The following is a 15,338-nucleotide window of genomic DNA, read 5'->3' on the forward strand; positions in this document are numbered from 1 at the left end:
GGAGGGAGGGTGGGAAGGGGGAGGTGAAAATCTCACTGTCAGTCTTCTCATTGATTAAATGAAACCAGCATAGTTTTCTGTCACCAACTATCTGTGAATTCCTTGTCTCACCACCTCTGATTGAGAGGGACATAAATATGTCATTAATCCACAGGGAATGGCATCCTTCCCTGATGCCAACATCCTTGGCACAGAAGCTCCAGTTCTCTACCTCTCCTTGGCATTTTGCAATTGTAGAGTATTGTGGGTTCCCTAAATCACGAACAAGACCTACCAACAAAGATAGTTTACTACTGATATCAACAGCTATAGACAACACTTGTGCTCTGCCTACGCTTCCGGGAGTAACTCCTGCGATCCCACCACATGATCTCTTTTGTAGCTGCGTCATCACATTCTCATAGGACCATGCGGTCTACTTTTTCCCTGCTTTATGGAACACCGTTGGCATGAAATGTACCAGTGTGTGCAATAGGAAACTGTGTACAGGCCATTGTGTGGCATACAATTAAACAAACTGATAATGTATAATCATTTTGATATAAAATATACCTAAATATACATGAGGCACAGATTAACCTAGAGCAACTAGTGCATAACCCATCACATCTCCTTCTCCATCCCCCACCCCGCCCCCCCCCCCCCCCCCCCCCCCCCCACCCCCCCTACCTCCCGTTTTCTGTTGGAAAGAAATACTGAAATTCGAAAGTCAGTTCTCGGCTAAGTGGTAATAAAGTCGTGGAATCTTTTATTCGTTCTGCTCAGGTGTCCTCAGTGTGTGATCACAGCTGTTGATGGTGTTGTAATCTTTCTTTGGCCAGTGTCCTGACTGTTTGTCGGGTGCAGGTTTCGCTGTGTTTGCCTCTCTGTGTCTGCAGTGCAGGGGGCTGGTGCCATAGGCCGGATTATTCTGTGTTATACGTTCATGCTGGTTTTGCTATTTGCAGAAGGTGATTGCAATTGTGTACAAAGTGGGCACTGCCGCTTGACACCACCACGTAACGGTTCGGTTGCAGGGCATTATTGTGTACCACCGCCAACTGGTTATGGCCATGGCCATGTCCAGTCTGAATCCTGACCTGGGGCTGGATTCTCCATCGCCGGCCGCAGAGTTCCCGATGTGGCGGGACAGTCCCATGTGGGATGCTCCTGTCCACCTGCTGGCGGCGGCAATGAGGTCCGCACCCCATGCCATAAGGAGGATGTAAATGGTTCAGAAATTACCCATTTGAATCATATTAATGGGCTGGAGACCTGGGGCGAAATTCTCCGACCCCCAGCAGGGTCGGAGAATCACCTGGGGCCGCCGAAAATCCCGCCCCCGCCTTGGCAGAGATTCTCCGCCACCCAGGAAGTGGCGGTGGCGGGAATCTCGCCACTCTGATCGGAGAGGCCCCTGCGGTGATTCTCCGGCCCGGATGGGCCAAAGTCCCGCCGCTGGGAGGCCTCTCCCACCGCCGAGGTTTGAACCACCTCTGGAACGGCGGGATCAGCGGCGCGAGCGGGTCCTGGGGGGGGCGAGGGGCGATCGAACCCCGGGGGGTGCCCCACGGTGGCCTGGCCCGCGATCGGGGCCCCCCACTCAGACTCCGGGCCAGTGCCCTGGGTGCACTATTTCTCCTCTGCGGAAGAGAACCCCACATTGCGCATGCGCCGGCAGTGACGTCAGCGGCCAGGTGCCGCTGACGTCACTGCCGGCGCATGCGCCGACCGGCGAAAGCCTTTCGGCCAGCCCTGCTGCCGGGGGCGCCGTTTTTTTGCGCCAGTATTCTGGTGCAAACCGCTCCGGCGCGGGGTTGGCCCCCAAAGGTGGGGAGAATTCCCCACCTTTGGGGAGGCCCGACCCCTGAGTGATTGGCACTACTCCCCTACGCCGGCACCCTCCGTCACGCCGGGTAGGGGAGAATCCCGCCCCTGATTCTCCACACCTCCGAGGGCCGGGATTCTCCGCTATCCGGCGGGAGGGCCGTACCGGCGCCGAGGAGTGGCGTGAACCACTCCGGCGTCGGGCTGTCCGGAAGGTGCGGAAGGTGCGGCACCACACCATCCGGCGCCAAAGGGCCTCCGCCATGCGCGGAAGGGCCAGGGTATTCTGGAATGATCCCAGCGCATGGGCAAGGGGGTTCTTCTCCGCGCCGACGATGGCGGACCATTTCAGTGGCCAGCGTGGAGTGAAAGAGTGCCCCCATGGCACAGGCGACACCGATCTGCGGGCGGGCCTGTGCCGTGGGGGCCCCCCCCGGGGCCAGATCCCCCCGCGCCCCCTCGAGGACTCCGTAGGCCGCCCGCAGAGCCAGGTCCCGCCGGTAAGGATCTTGTTTGACTAAGGCCGGCGGGACTGGCCAAAAACAGGCGGCCACTCGGCCCAACGCGGAGCGGAGGATCGGCAGGGGGGCCACTGCCAACGGCCCCCGACCGGCGCGATGCGATTCCTGCCCCCGCTGAAAAACCGCCCCAGAGAATCCGGGAGCCGGTGTTGGGGCGGCGGGGCTGGATTCACGCCCCCCCCGGCAATTCTCCAGCCCGGCGGGGGATCAGAGAATCCTGCCCCATTCTCTGGCGCGCTGGGCCGGAATTCACACGGGGATGGATTGGTACAAAGATTTGTCAGCATGGCCTTGACATGGTGGACTTCGCAGTGGGCCAAGCGAGTTAATATTTAAGGGAGGTGCCCCCAAAGTCCATTGGCAAGCCACCCCTCCTCCCACAATGCAAATCCTGCTCACCCCATTCCCTGATTCTCTGATTAGACCCCCTATCAGAAGGCCCCACCAGAGCCCTGTCAGAGGCCCTCAACATAGACCCCACCAGTCTTTGAGGAGTGAGTGGATGAACAGAGTGAAAGGGAGGCAAGGACTTAAACAGCAGGGTCCAGTTTGATTAGCAAGTACGCTCACCTTTCCTGACCTGGCTAGGTCATTAAAATGGCTTCTGCCATTATATTCAAGGCGTGGACAAATATTCCTGCTGCTTACCACTCCAGCTACCCCCACCCACATGCTCTTGGTGAGAGCAGCAGCTTTCTTCCTCCCAAATGCTGGTGAAAAATTGCTGCTCCTGACTGCACCCATCAGTAATTCCAGTTAAGCATGATTGAAACTGGATGCTGTCATTTCTTTATGTGCACCATCCATCAGGATGTCCAGTTTCCAACTACTGTATACAGTCTCCCTTTAAACATTGCTGAGAATGCATTCCTGTCTTTCAGCTTGGAGAGGAAAAATGCAGAACTGAAAATTAATTGCTTCAATTCAGTTGCAATCAATGTTTCCGATTCACTGGGTTGACTTCTGATATAAGCACATACAAATTCTTCCCCTTGCTCAGAAGCCATCATGAGATAACCAACATGGTCATTATCTTCAGATAGGTGAAGCCTTTATAGCATGTAAAATAGGATTACATTTTCTGAACAATTCAATAATTGAGCAGAAAACTGTGGGCAGTTCAGTTGTGATTTCCTAATATGTACAGCTATTTTTAAAAGAATATTATTTCATGGGATGTGGGTATTGCTGGCAAAGTCTAAATTTGTTGCCTGTCACTAATTGCCCTTGAGAAAGTGGTGGTGAGCGGCATGCTTGAATCACTGCAGTCCATCTGGTGTAGGTACACCCGCACTGCTGTTAGGAACGGAATTCCAGGATTATGACCTAGCGACAGTGAAGGAGCAGTGATATTATTCCAAGTCAGGATGGTGTGTGGGTTGGAGAGGAACTTGCCTCTCCAAGGGATGGCATTCCCATGCACCTGCTGCTCCTGTCTTTTTCGCTGGTAGAGATCACGGGTTTGGAGGGTGCTGTCGAAGAAGCCTTCATGAATTGCTGCAGTGCATTATGTATGTGGCATGCTGCCACAGTGTGTCAATGATAGAGGGAGTGAATATTTATTATGGTGGATGGGGTGCCAATCAAGTAAGCTGCTTTGTCCTGGATGGTGTCGAGCTTCTTGAGTGTTGTTGGAATTGCACTCATCCAGGCAAGTGGAGAATATTCGATCACACTCTGGACTTGTGCCTTGTGGATGATGGACAGTTACTCATCACAGATTCCCAGCCTCTGCCCGTTCGTGTTGTCACAACATATATGTGGCTGGTCCAGTTAGGTTTCCGGTCAATGGTAACCCCTAGGAAGTTGATAGAGGGGAATTCAGTGATGGTAATGTCATTGAATGAATGTTTAGATGTTTAGATTCTTTCTTTTGGAAATATTATTGCATGTTGTGAATATTACTTGTCACATGTCAGTCCAAAACATAATGTTGTGCAACTCTCGTTGCATTAAAGCATGGATTGCTCCAGTATGTGAGGAGTTGCAAATTTTGCTGAACATTTAATCAGTGTACATCCCCCACGTCTAACCTTTTGATGGAAGGAATGTCATTGTTGTGGCAGCTGAAGATGGTTGAACAGTACCCTGAGGAACTCCTGCAGTGATATCTTGGGATGCAGTTTTTCCTTCAAGAACCACAGCCAACTTCCCTTGTATTAGGTATGACATCAGCCAATGGAATGTTTATCCCCTGATTCCCATTGACTTCTATTTTCTCTTTGATGCCATGCCCGGTTAAATGCTACCTCAACTAATGGCTGAGTTTCTACCTAGTAAAGCATGATAAAAAAAATGGGCATAAGCATGACCATCAAATATTCCTCATAGTCAAGCACAACTTGACCAATTGCAAAGTAGGCCACTGATAGAAACCTACTTTTCTTATAGGTAATAAAAGTTTATAGGAAGAAATGATTAAATTACATTATACAATTATAAATCAAATATTAGTCATGACAGCAGAGAATGCTGAGAACATGGGAAAAGATCAGATAAGGAAGTCAGTTCTCAAACTGACTATCCACGTTGCAGAATTGACTCATTGTTATCATTACTGGGCAAACATCCCAGTTCCAGAAAACATGGTGGGAAACAGGTGGTTTGATCACACCATATTATGGAAACAGAAACATTCTCCCATACCACATAGGGGCTGGTTTAGCTCACTCAGCTAAATCGCTGGCTTTTAAAGCAGACCAAGGCAGGCCAGCAGCATGGTTCGATTCCCGTACCAGCCACCCCAGACAGGCGCCGGAATGTAGCGACTAGGGGCTTTTCACAGTAACTTCATCGAAGCCTACTCGTGATAATAAGCGATTTTCATTTCATTTCATTTCATCTCTTAAAACTTGATAGACAGATATTTTGGTCAAATTATATAAATTATAATTATTTTAACTGAATCACAGTCAGAAAGGGGACAGAGCGTCAAAAGATTATGATTTCCTTATGAGACAGGGAGAAAACTTTTGCTCGCTCTCGCTGGACACATCTTTAACCTAACCTTTGAAACCTATTCTTACTTTACTTTGCAAACAGCTATTGTCTTTCGTTTCAATTTTATATTGTGCATTTTGATCTGAAGTAATTACCACAAACTGAATTGTATTTTGAATTCAACTCAACCATCTGTATTTGCATTGGACAAACAACTTTCTAGATTCTGTATTCGCATAAAATTTGACTTGATTAGTAGACTTTAAAACTGACATAAATAAAGCTGTACTTGACTTCACCCAAGAAGCTCAGTCTCGAGTTCTATCAATTAATATATAGTGCGGCGACACATAAATATAGTTACAAAGTACAGGTCCATCAATTGGCGCAGCCAGCAAATGGTAGAGGGGAGAATTGATGGAGGAAGAACAAAGTGGCCCGAAGACAGACCGTGCTGTAGGGGCCCGTAAATAACAGTGTGGCCCGAAACAAAATTGCAGACCGGATGTTCGGAAAACTTCGCTCCGAGAAACGGCTGGACTGAGGTAAGACATCAATTTTGCCTCAATTAAAGTCTCAAGCCGCAACAGCTCGCGGAACGTAGAAGAAAAGGCTGATATTGTGTGTTGAAAGTGTGTGTTGCAAGTACTTTAGTCAGTTATTTATCAGAAGAGTTAAAAGGGACGACAGTACAAAGTCCCCACTGCTTGTACGTTTTACGGAAGAATTATGGGGGACGATACTCCTACAAAAGCCCCCATTGTTTCCAGGGGTGCAGCAGAGCTTCCCACAACTATAAAGGGTGGACAGTCTCCTCCAGATATGTCTAGTGAAGATATATTCAATGATATTAAAGCTACTATCTATCAGCATTATAATTTATTCGCAACAAATAAGGAGATTAAATTTAGTCACAGTCCCTGCATCCACCGCACTCTGGGGTAGCAAATTCTACAGATTCACAACCCTTTGGGAGAACTAGAGCGGGATTCTCCGACCCCCCGCCGGGTCGGAGAATTGCCGGGGGGAGCAGCGTGAATCTCGCCCCCGCCGGCTGCCGAATTCTCTGGCGCCGGGGATTTGGCGGGGGCGGGAATCACTCCGCGCCGGTCGGGGAGCCGCTGGCAGCGAACCCCCCCCCCCACCCCCGGCGATTGCCCGGCCTGCCAAGTGGCCGCCCGTTTTCAGTGGGTCCCACCGGCATATGTTACGACAGGTACTTACCGGCAGGACCTTGCTACCCGGGCGGTCTCCAGGGTCCTCTGGGGAGGGGGGGGGGGGGGGAATCTGGCCCTGGGGGGTGCTCCTGAGATGGCTTGGCCCCCGATCGGAGCCCACCGATCTGCGGGCGGGCCTGTGCCGTGGGGGCACTCTATTCCTCCGCACCGGCTGGTGTACGGGTCCACGATGGCCGGCGCGGAGATGAACCCCCTGCGCATGCGCTGGGATGATGCCAGCACACGCTGGCGCTCCCGTGCATGTGCCAACTCGTGCCAGCCGGCAGAGGCCCTTCGGCGCCGGTTGCCATGGCGCCAAGCCCCTTCCGCGCCAGCCAACCGGCCCAAACCACTCCGCCGCCGGCCTCGCCCAGGAAGGTGCGGCGGATTTTGCACCTTCTGGGCAGCCCGACGCCGGAGTGGTTTATGCCACTCCTTCGTGGCAGTGTTGCCCGCCCCTTCGGTTTCCAAAGACGGTTTCCTGTCCCTTGTTTCTCCTCAACTCTGTTTTAAATTTGCTACCTCTTATCCTCAGACTATGACCTCTGCATTAATAAGACTTCAGCAGATTAACATTCTTAACTGCATCAAGAATACTTTTTACTAACAGCACATGGTTTAGTTCCAGATTTGACTCAGTTGGTTTGAGGCCTGCCTCCTTATCCTGGCCCACAACAAAATCACAGCATAAGGTACCATTCGGTATCCCTCAAATACTTGAGAATGCTACCCGAAGAAGAAGATTTGAGACCTTACGCTTAAAAATAGCTTCATTTTATGACACCTGCTTAAAGGCGTGCAAGAGAGCCCAATTAGCAGAAGTTCATTGTGATGATTAGTTTGATCTGTGGCCAGTTTTGTGGCTGGGGTCAGCTTAAGCACAATCTTTTTTAAATCACCGTAAAAAATTGTAAAAATGCTATTATGCAAATGAGGTTGGAAAATCATTAGAACAACAACTTCACTTCTCAAAAACTAGCGCAATTTAGTGTGCAATTTGCACCCAAATTGCCAATTGCCCCCAAAGCATAAGGTTTAACCCCCTCTAGCTGAACAAATTCTGGTGTAAATCTCTGAGGAGGAATGAGAATCTTTACGCTCTGGTACCCAATGTGTTTGATGAATTTGCATTTGCTAGGTTAGTAGAAGTAATGGCTAAGGTCTGATAGCAGCTGTGGCCCAGTGGGGAGCAGTTTTCCTTTTTAGCTTGAAGGTTGCGAGCTCGAATATGATTTGATTTCAGTGCAAAAATCAAGACTCACCCGCCGATGCAGCAATTGCACAATCAGAGGCCCTGACTTTTGGATAAGGCGTTAAACTAAGGCTCCATCTGCTCTCAAAGTTGGACACAATAGATGGCACTTTCCTGAAGAGCAGGGGAGCTATCCCATGGATCCTGGTGAATATTTATTTCTCAATAAATATTACTGAAACAGCTTGCCTGGATATCATTGCATTGCTGTTTCTGGGAGCTTGCACTGTGTAAATTAAGTCATATTTCGTACATGCCAACAATGACTACACTTCAGAGATTTGGCATTGGCCATAATGGGCACGGTTTAATGGGAAAGTTTCTGAGTGCCGTATCAAGTGTGATTTCCTGGATGCTTCCGTATTAATGGCACTTAGTGCTGGAAATGATCCCCCATGCACTTCACGGTGGAACTGGCCATGCCAGCAGTGATTCACCTGGACCACGCCCGGCAGCTTCCCGCTAACAAAGGCGTGCTGTTCATAAAGCGTTCCTTCCGAACAAATTCCCAGGCAGTACAGGACCATAGCACCACGCAAACCTGCTCCATGCTTTGGGGATGCCAATGGCCAGGCTGCTGGACATCAAGGATGCAAGACTGGACACCTTGTTCCCGCAAAGCAGTTGGAGAACCAGCAACAGGGCTGCCAATGCCACCCGGGAGGCAGTGGCAGCGACTGTCAGTTCAGGCAGTGTGACAAAGAGAACGGCCATCCAGTGCAGTAAGAACCAACAACATCCATTGGGTCACAATGGTATGTTAACACCGGCCCCTGCATCTGCCCAACCTGCCATCCTCTTGACCAACACCACCACCCCCAACAAGTCAGCTGCTGGTACCTCGCACCCCTCACAGCATACTACCATGCCTATGCTCCAGCACACCCTGGCACCCACCAGCACAACTCCTCCATGCCCAGGAGCAGTGGCTACACATGCTGCCTGCCATAGAACCAGCCCCTCACCCCCGATGTCAATGCATGAAATGTGCATCTGACAATGCCTTCTCTCTGTCCCCACAGGAAAAGTTAACCCATAATAGGTGGAAAGGGCCCAGACAAGCAGCAGGATTCTGGACATTGAGTCCACACTCACCATGAGGCACAGGCTCTGGAGATCGCAGGGTTGACCAAGGAAAGAGCAGTCACCGACAGCGAGGTTGGCCTGAGCTGCAGAGATGAGGACCCACTGCTCCAACATCCAGGCGACCTGTCTCAAGTGAGTTATTCATGCCAGACAAAATGATCCTTCCCTCTCACTGACCACATGTCCTTTCTCCTGCAGGAGCCCCACCTGATGGGCCGGGCCATCCGGTGTTGCCCCACCCCCTATCGCCTGCCTGTCATCCAAGAGAACACCTTGGAGGAGAGTTCCAAGAAGACCACCAACAAGGCATGATGTTGTCTTCCACCAGTGCAGAGACACACTTTGGTAGGTGACACTAGTGGACAAGCGTCCGGGGCACAATCTGGTGAGCACCACACAGTTGCTGATGCAGATCAGGCAGAGGCAGGAACATCCATGGGAGATCTGATGTATCCCAGGACTCACCTGGATCCCTGTCAGATGCCGAGGTCTGGACAAGGTTATCCTAGAGCTGATGCAGACACTGGGACATGGCCATGAGATGCAGGAGGGGATGTCAATGATACTCTGGTGAGTGCATAACTGATTGAAGGATTCCCAAAGGCTATGGGTGCAGGAGATGATGCCGACAATGCATGGCACTGAGGCGATACTCCTTGGGTGGCGACAGCATTGGAAAGCCTGCAGTTAGAGGTCAGCATCATGAATGGTGGTGTCCAAGCCATGGCTCAGTCTGTATCAACCATGGCTGAGGGCCTCGACAGCATGTCCCCAGTGGCTGAGGGACGCATCTCAGGCACAGTTGGACATTGCCGAGACACTGCATCAGTCACTGAGGAGCATCACCAAGGGTGTCAACACCATGGTACAGACAACGGGGAGGCGCCAGGCCAGCTGAGCCAGATAATGTAGAGGCCTCTGGAGCTTAATTCAGCTCCTTCTCTATCCTATTGCGTTCCCCAGGGCCCTATGGCACCATGAGGGAGGAGTCCGGCCTGGTGCCTTCCACCAGGAAGACAACGGCAATTTCCACCTCACCCGAATCCTCCCCTCCTGACACTGGTATATCTCAAGGTCAGCGGGCAGAACAGAGTGGCTCGGCGATACCACTGACACCGATAAGTGGATCGAGGCCCTCCGGCTCGAGGTCCCCTTAGGAGAAGCCCGCCAAGGGCATCAAAGGCCACAGGGTGTGAGAGGCAGCAGGCCGTGTACACCTCTGACGTGCATTCTGGGGCCACAATAGACGCAGCGGCAGAGCATGGAAGATTAAGAAGATATAGAATCACTGATCAGGTACTGGGGAGTTGCTGGGGGGCGGGGGGGGGGGGGGGGGGGGGGGAACATACTCTGTACCTGGGGGTTTCGGATGTTCACTATTAAAACATGTTACACCTGATAATATGAAGCCTCTGCACATCGAGCTAGTCTGCACCCCCACCACCTGTTGCCCTCTGCTCTCCCACCCCCTTTGCCCTGGGCACAGTGATCCTAGAGCAAGAGTCCCCGAAGCAAACCACATGCAGGCAATGGATGCCAACTGAAAGACAGGAGTCAGACTTTGGCATAGACTGAGGAGCACCAGAGCTAACCCAACAGAGGGTTATCATCACTCCCCTGACTTGTATATTAACCCTCTGATAGTGCTAACTCAGGATGCTGCATCGAACTTGGGAGGCTGGAACAGGGTAGTGGGGCAGGGTGGTTGTGGGAGGGTCAGGCACTGGGGAGTTGGAGGAGGGAGGAAATAGCTGAGAGAAAGGTGGACGGGAGTTGGGGGTGTACTGCAATGACAACCGTGCAGTGCAGGTATGGGAACAGTATTTTGAGCAGTCCAACGAACCGCTCAATGACAGCACGGGTGGCAACATGGGCTTCCTAATATAGGGTCTCTGCTTCAGTCCCCGGCATCCACACTGGTGCCATCATTCAGCAAATCATTGGGTACCTCTTTTCCCCAAGAGCCAACCCATCATCCTGGGGTGGTCCCCGTGACACTGAGGATCTCCGAGTGCCCCAGGATGTAGCTGTCATGCATGCTCCCTGGGAAGCGTGCATACACATACATGATCCGGAGGTGGTGTTCATACAGGAGTTGAACATTCAGGGAGTAGAACCCCTTCCTGTTAATGTATGGCACTCATTGATGCCCCGGTGCACACAAGGCGACATGCATGTCATCAGTTACTCCCTGGTCCTGGGGCATCCCGGCGATGAGCTGTAGCTTGTGAAATGGGCACAAGTCTCTGCTTGAGCCCTGGAATGAACCTGTTGCATAAAAGGTCACCTTTATGCCCTCCTCCTCCATGGGGTGCAATGTCCGCAAAGACATGGCACAGGTGTCACACCATGTCTTTGTTGAGATGGAGCCTCCTGCGGCACATGCTGCCTGTCATTTCCTCGAGTGACCAGCGATGCCTGTATATCTTGGGCTGTCACCGGTGTCCCCCTCTGGGTCCCCCCTCCTGGCCTGATGGTCGGCCGGGTCTGCAGGGTCCTGCACATGGGGTGCTGCCTCCAACCTGTAAGGCACTGCTGCCCCATTCTCTGGTGCCTGGCCGCCTGGGCTGCTACCAGCACCATGAGGAATGCTGCTGCGGGGTCAATAGCACAATCCATCCTGGTTGATGTCAGGAATTGGAGAAGGAGAGAAACTGACAATCAGTTAGGGTTTTCATCCTGGTACCCTCAAATCTCTTGAGCCTCCCCCATCCTTACATGTCCCGCCTTCTCTCAGAGCGCCATCCACTGGTCCCATTGTACTGGAGAACCCCACTCGGCACACTCACCCCCGACCACAGAAGGGGTCCCATGTCCCAGAGCCCTGCTGGGAACCTCAGGGACGGTGCTCAGGTTCTCTCCCATGATCCACACACACCCTCTGGATGCGGGGATACCTCTAGTGCTGAAACCTAGCCCTCAGGTGTTTGATTATTGGCTGACACCCCCAGAGTTCAGGCAAAGAGTCCAGGCCTGCCAGTTGGACTGGAATGCTGTGCAATAAAAATTGTCTTGAGACATGGCACGTGTACCCACGAGAATTCATATGAGATCTGTAGAGTGCTTACATAGCTAACAATACCAATCCTTTATTAGCAATAGCCTTCAACTGTGCAGCCAGAGGATGCTCATTGTCAGAGGGAGTTAAATGACCTTCACCATACAACCATGAACAGGGTTCTGCCCTGGAAGTGTCTGGTGGGATGGACAGGCAGGAGCTGGGTGGCCCTTGTTATGGGTATGCACAATATTGGAGGAATCATAGAATCCCTACATTGGAGAAGGAGGCCAATCGGCCCATCGGGTCTGCACCGACACTCTAAAAGTGCACCCTAGCTCGGCCCACTATCCCATCCTATCCCTGTAATCCCCAACTCCACCTAAACTTTGTACATTAAGGGAAAATTTGGAATGGCCAATCCACCATAAACTGCACACCTTTGGACTGTGGGAGGAAACCGAAGCACCCGGAAGAAACCCACGCAGACACAGGGAGAAAATGAAAACCCGACACAGACTGTCACCTAAGGTCGGACCTGAACTCAGGTCCCTGGCGCTTTTAGGTAGCAACTTCTGGGACATTTAGAACCCATTGGTGCTGAGCACTTCACCCCCCGACCAGCCTTGTCACTTCCGGGGACTCTCACCCTCACCCCCGCCCCCAAGCACTGGGATAGCAGCTCCAGTTCACTAGGCCGCATCCCCAAAACTGAAAATAACTACTCACCCCCTCTGTTCCCCTTAAATCATGCCCAATGTGAACTGAAATGTAAATCACTTATTGTCATGAGTAGACTTCAAATGAATTTACTGTGAAAAGCCCCTAGTCGCCACATTCCAGCACCTCTTCGGGGAGGCTGGTACGGGAATCGAACCGTGCTGCTGGCCTGCCTGGTCGGCTTTCAAAGCAAGCAATTTAGCCTTGTGCTGTAGAACATAGAACATAGAACACTACAGCGCAGTACGGGCCCTTCGGCCCTCGATGTTGCGCCGACCTGTGAAACCATCTGAAGCCTATCTGACCTACACTATTCCATTTTCATCCATATGTCTATCCAGTGACCACTTAAATGCCTTTAAAGTTGGCGAGTCTACTACTGTTGCAGGCAGGGCGTTCCACACCCATACTACTCTCTGAGTAAAGAAACTGCCTCTGACATCTGTCCTATATCTACCACCCCTCAATTTAAAGCTATGTCCCCTCGTGTTGGTCATCACCATCCGAGGAAAAAGACTCTCACTGTCCACCCTATCTAACCCTCTGACTATCTTATATGTCTCTATTAAGTCACCTCTCAGCCTTCTCCTCTCTAACGAAAACAACCTCAAGTCCCTGAGCCTTTCCTCCTAAGACCTTCCTTCCATACCAGGCAACATCCTAGTAAATTTCCTCTGAACCCTTTCCAAAGCTTCCACATCCTTCCTATAATGTGGTGACCAGAACTGCACGCAGTACTCCAGGTGCAGCCGCACCAGAGTTATGTACAGCTGCAGCATGACCTTGTGGTTCCGAAACTCAATCCCCCTGCTTATAAAGGCTAGCACACCATATGCCTTCTTAACAGCCCTATTAACCTGGGTGGCAACTTTCAGGGATTTATGTACCTGGATGCCGAGATCTTTCTGTTCATCTACACTACCAAGAATCTTACCATTAGCCCAGTACTCTGCATTCCTGTTACTCCTTCCAAAGTGAACCACCTCACACTTTTCCGCATTAAACTCTATCTGCCACCTCTCAGCCCAGCTCTGCAGCTTATCTATGTCCCTCTGTATCCTATAACATCCTTCAGCACTATCCACAACTCCACCGACCTTCGTGTCATCTGCAAATTTACTAACCCATCCTTCTACACCCTCTTCCAGGTCATTTATAAAAATGACAAACAGCAGTGGCCACAAAACAGATCCTTGCGGTACACCACTAGTAACTGAACTCCAGGATGAACATTTGCCATCAACCACCACCCTCTGTCTTCTTTCAGCTAGCCAATTACTGATCCAAACCGCTAAATCACCTTCAATTCCATACTTCCTTATTTTCTGCAATAGCCTACCGTGGGGAACCTTATCAAACGCCTTACTGAAATCCATATACACCACATCAACAGCTTTACCCTGATCCACCTGTTTGGTCACCTTCTCAAAAAACTCAATAAGGTTTGTGAGGCATGACCTACCCTTCACAAAACTGTGTTGAGTATCGCTAATCAACTTGTTCTTTTCAAGATGATTATAAACCCTATCTCTTATAACCTTTTCCAACATTTTACCCACAACCGAAGTAAGGCTCACAGGTCTATAATTACCAGGGTTGTCTCTACTCCCCTTCTTGAACAAGGGGACAACATTTGCTATCCTCCAGTCTTCCAGCACTATTCCTGTCGACAAAGACGACATAAAGATCAAGGACAAAGGCTCTGCAATCTCCTCCCTGGCTTCCCAGAGAATCCTAGGATAAATCCCATCTGGCCCAGGGGACTTATCTATTTTGACATTTTCTAAAATTGCTAACACCTCCTCCTTTTGAACCTCTATTCCATCTAGCCTGGTCGACTGAACCTGAGTGTTCTCCTCGACAACATTGTCTTTCTCCAGTGTAAACACTGATGAAATATATCCATTTAATGCTTCCCCTATCTCCTCTGATTCCACACACAACTTTCCACTACTATCCTTGATTGGCCCTAATCTTACTCTAGTCATTCTTTTGTTCCTGATATACCTATAGAAAGCCTTAGGGTTTTCCTTGATCCTATCCGCCAACGACTTTTCGTGTCCTCTCCTCGCTCTTCTTAACTCTCCCTTTAGGTCCTTCCTGGCTAACTTGTAACTCTCAAGTGCCCTAACTGAGCCTTCATGTCTCATCCTAACATAAGCCTTCTTCTTCCTCTTGACAAGTGCTTCAACTTCCTTAGTAAACCACGGTTCCCTTGCTCGACAACTTCCTCCCTGCCTGACAGGTACATACCTATCAAGGACACGCAGTAGCTGTTCCTTGAAAAAGCTCCACATTTCGATTGTACCCATCCCCTGCAGTTTCCTTCCCCATCCTATACATCCTAAATCTTGCCGAATAGCATCATAATTGCCTTTCCCCCAGCTATAATTCTTGCCTTGCGGTATATACCTATCCCTGCCCATTGCTAAAGTAAACATAACCGAGTTGTGATCACTATCACCAAAGTGCTCACCTACATCTAAATCTAACACCTGGCCGGGTTCATTACCCAGTACCAAATCCAATGTGGCCTCGCCCCTTGTTGGCCTGTCTACATACTGTGTCAGAAAACCCTCCTGCACACACTGCACAAAAACTGACCCATCTATAGCACTCGAACTATAGTATTTCCAGTCAATATTTGGAAAGTTAAAGTCCCCCATAACAACTACCCTGTTACTCTCGCTCCTGTCAAGAATCATCTTTGCAATCCTTTCCTCTACATCTCTGGAACTATTCGGAGGTCTATAGACAACTCCCAACAGGGTGACCTCTCCTCTACTGTTCCTAACCTC

This window comes from Scyliorhinus canicula, chromosome 5, assembly GCF_902713615.1.
Source record: "Scyliorhinus canicula chromosome 5, sScyCan1.1, whole genome shotgun sequence".
NCBI classification, from domain to species: Eukaryota; Metazoa; Chordata; class Chondrichthyes; order Carcharhiniformes; family Scyliorhinidae; genus Scyliorhinus; species Scyliorhinus canicula.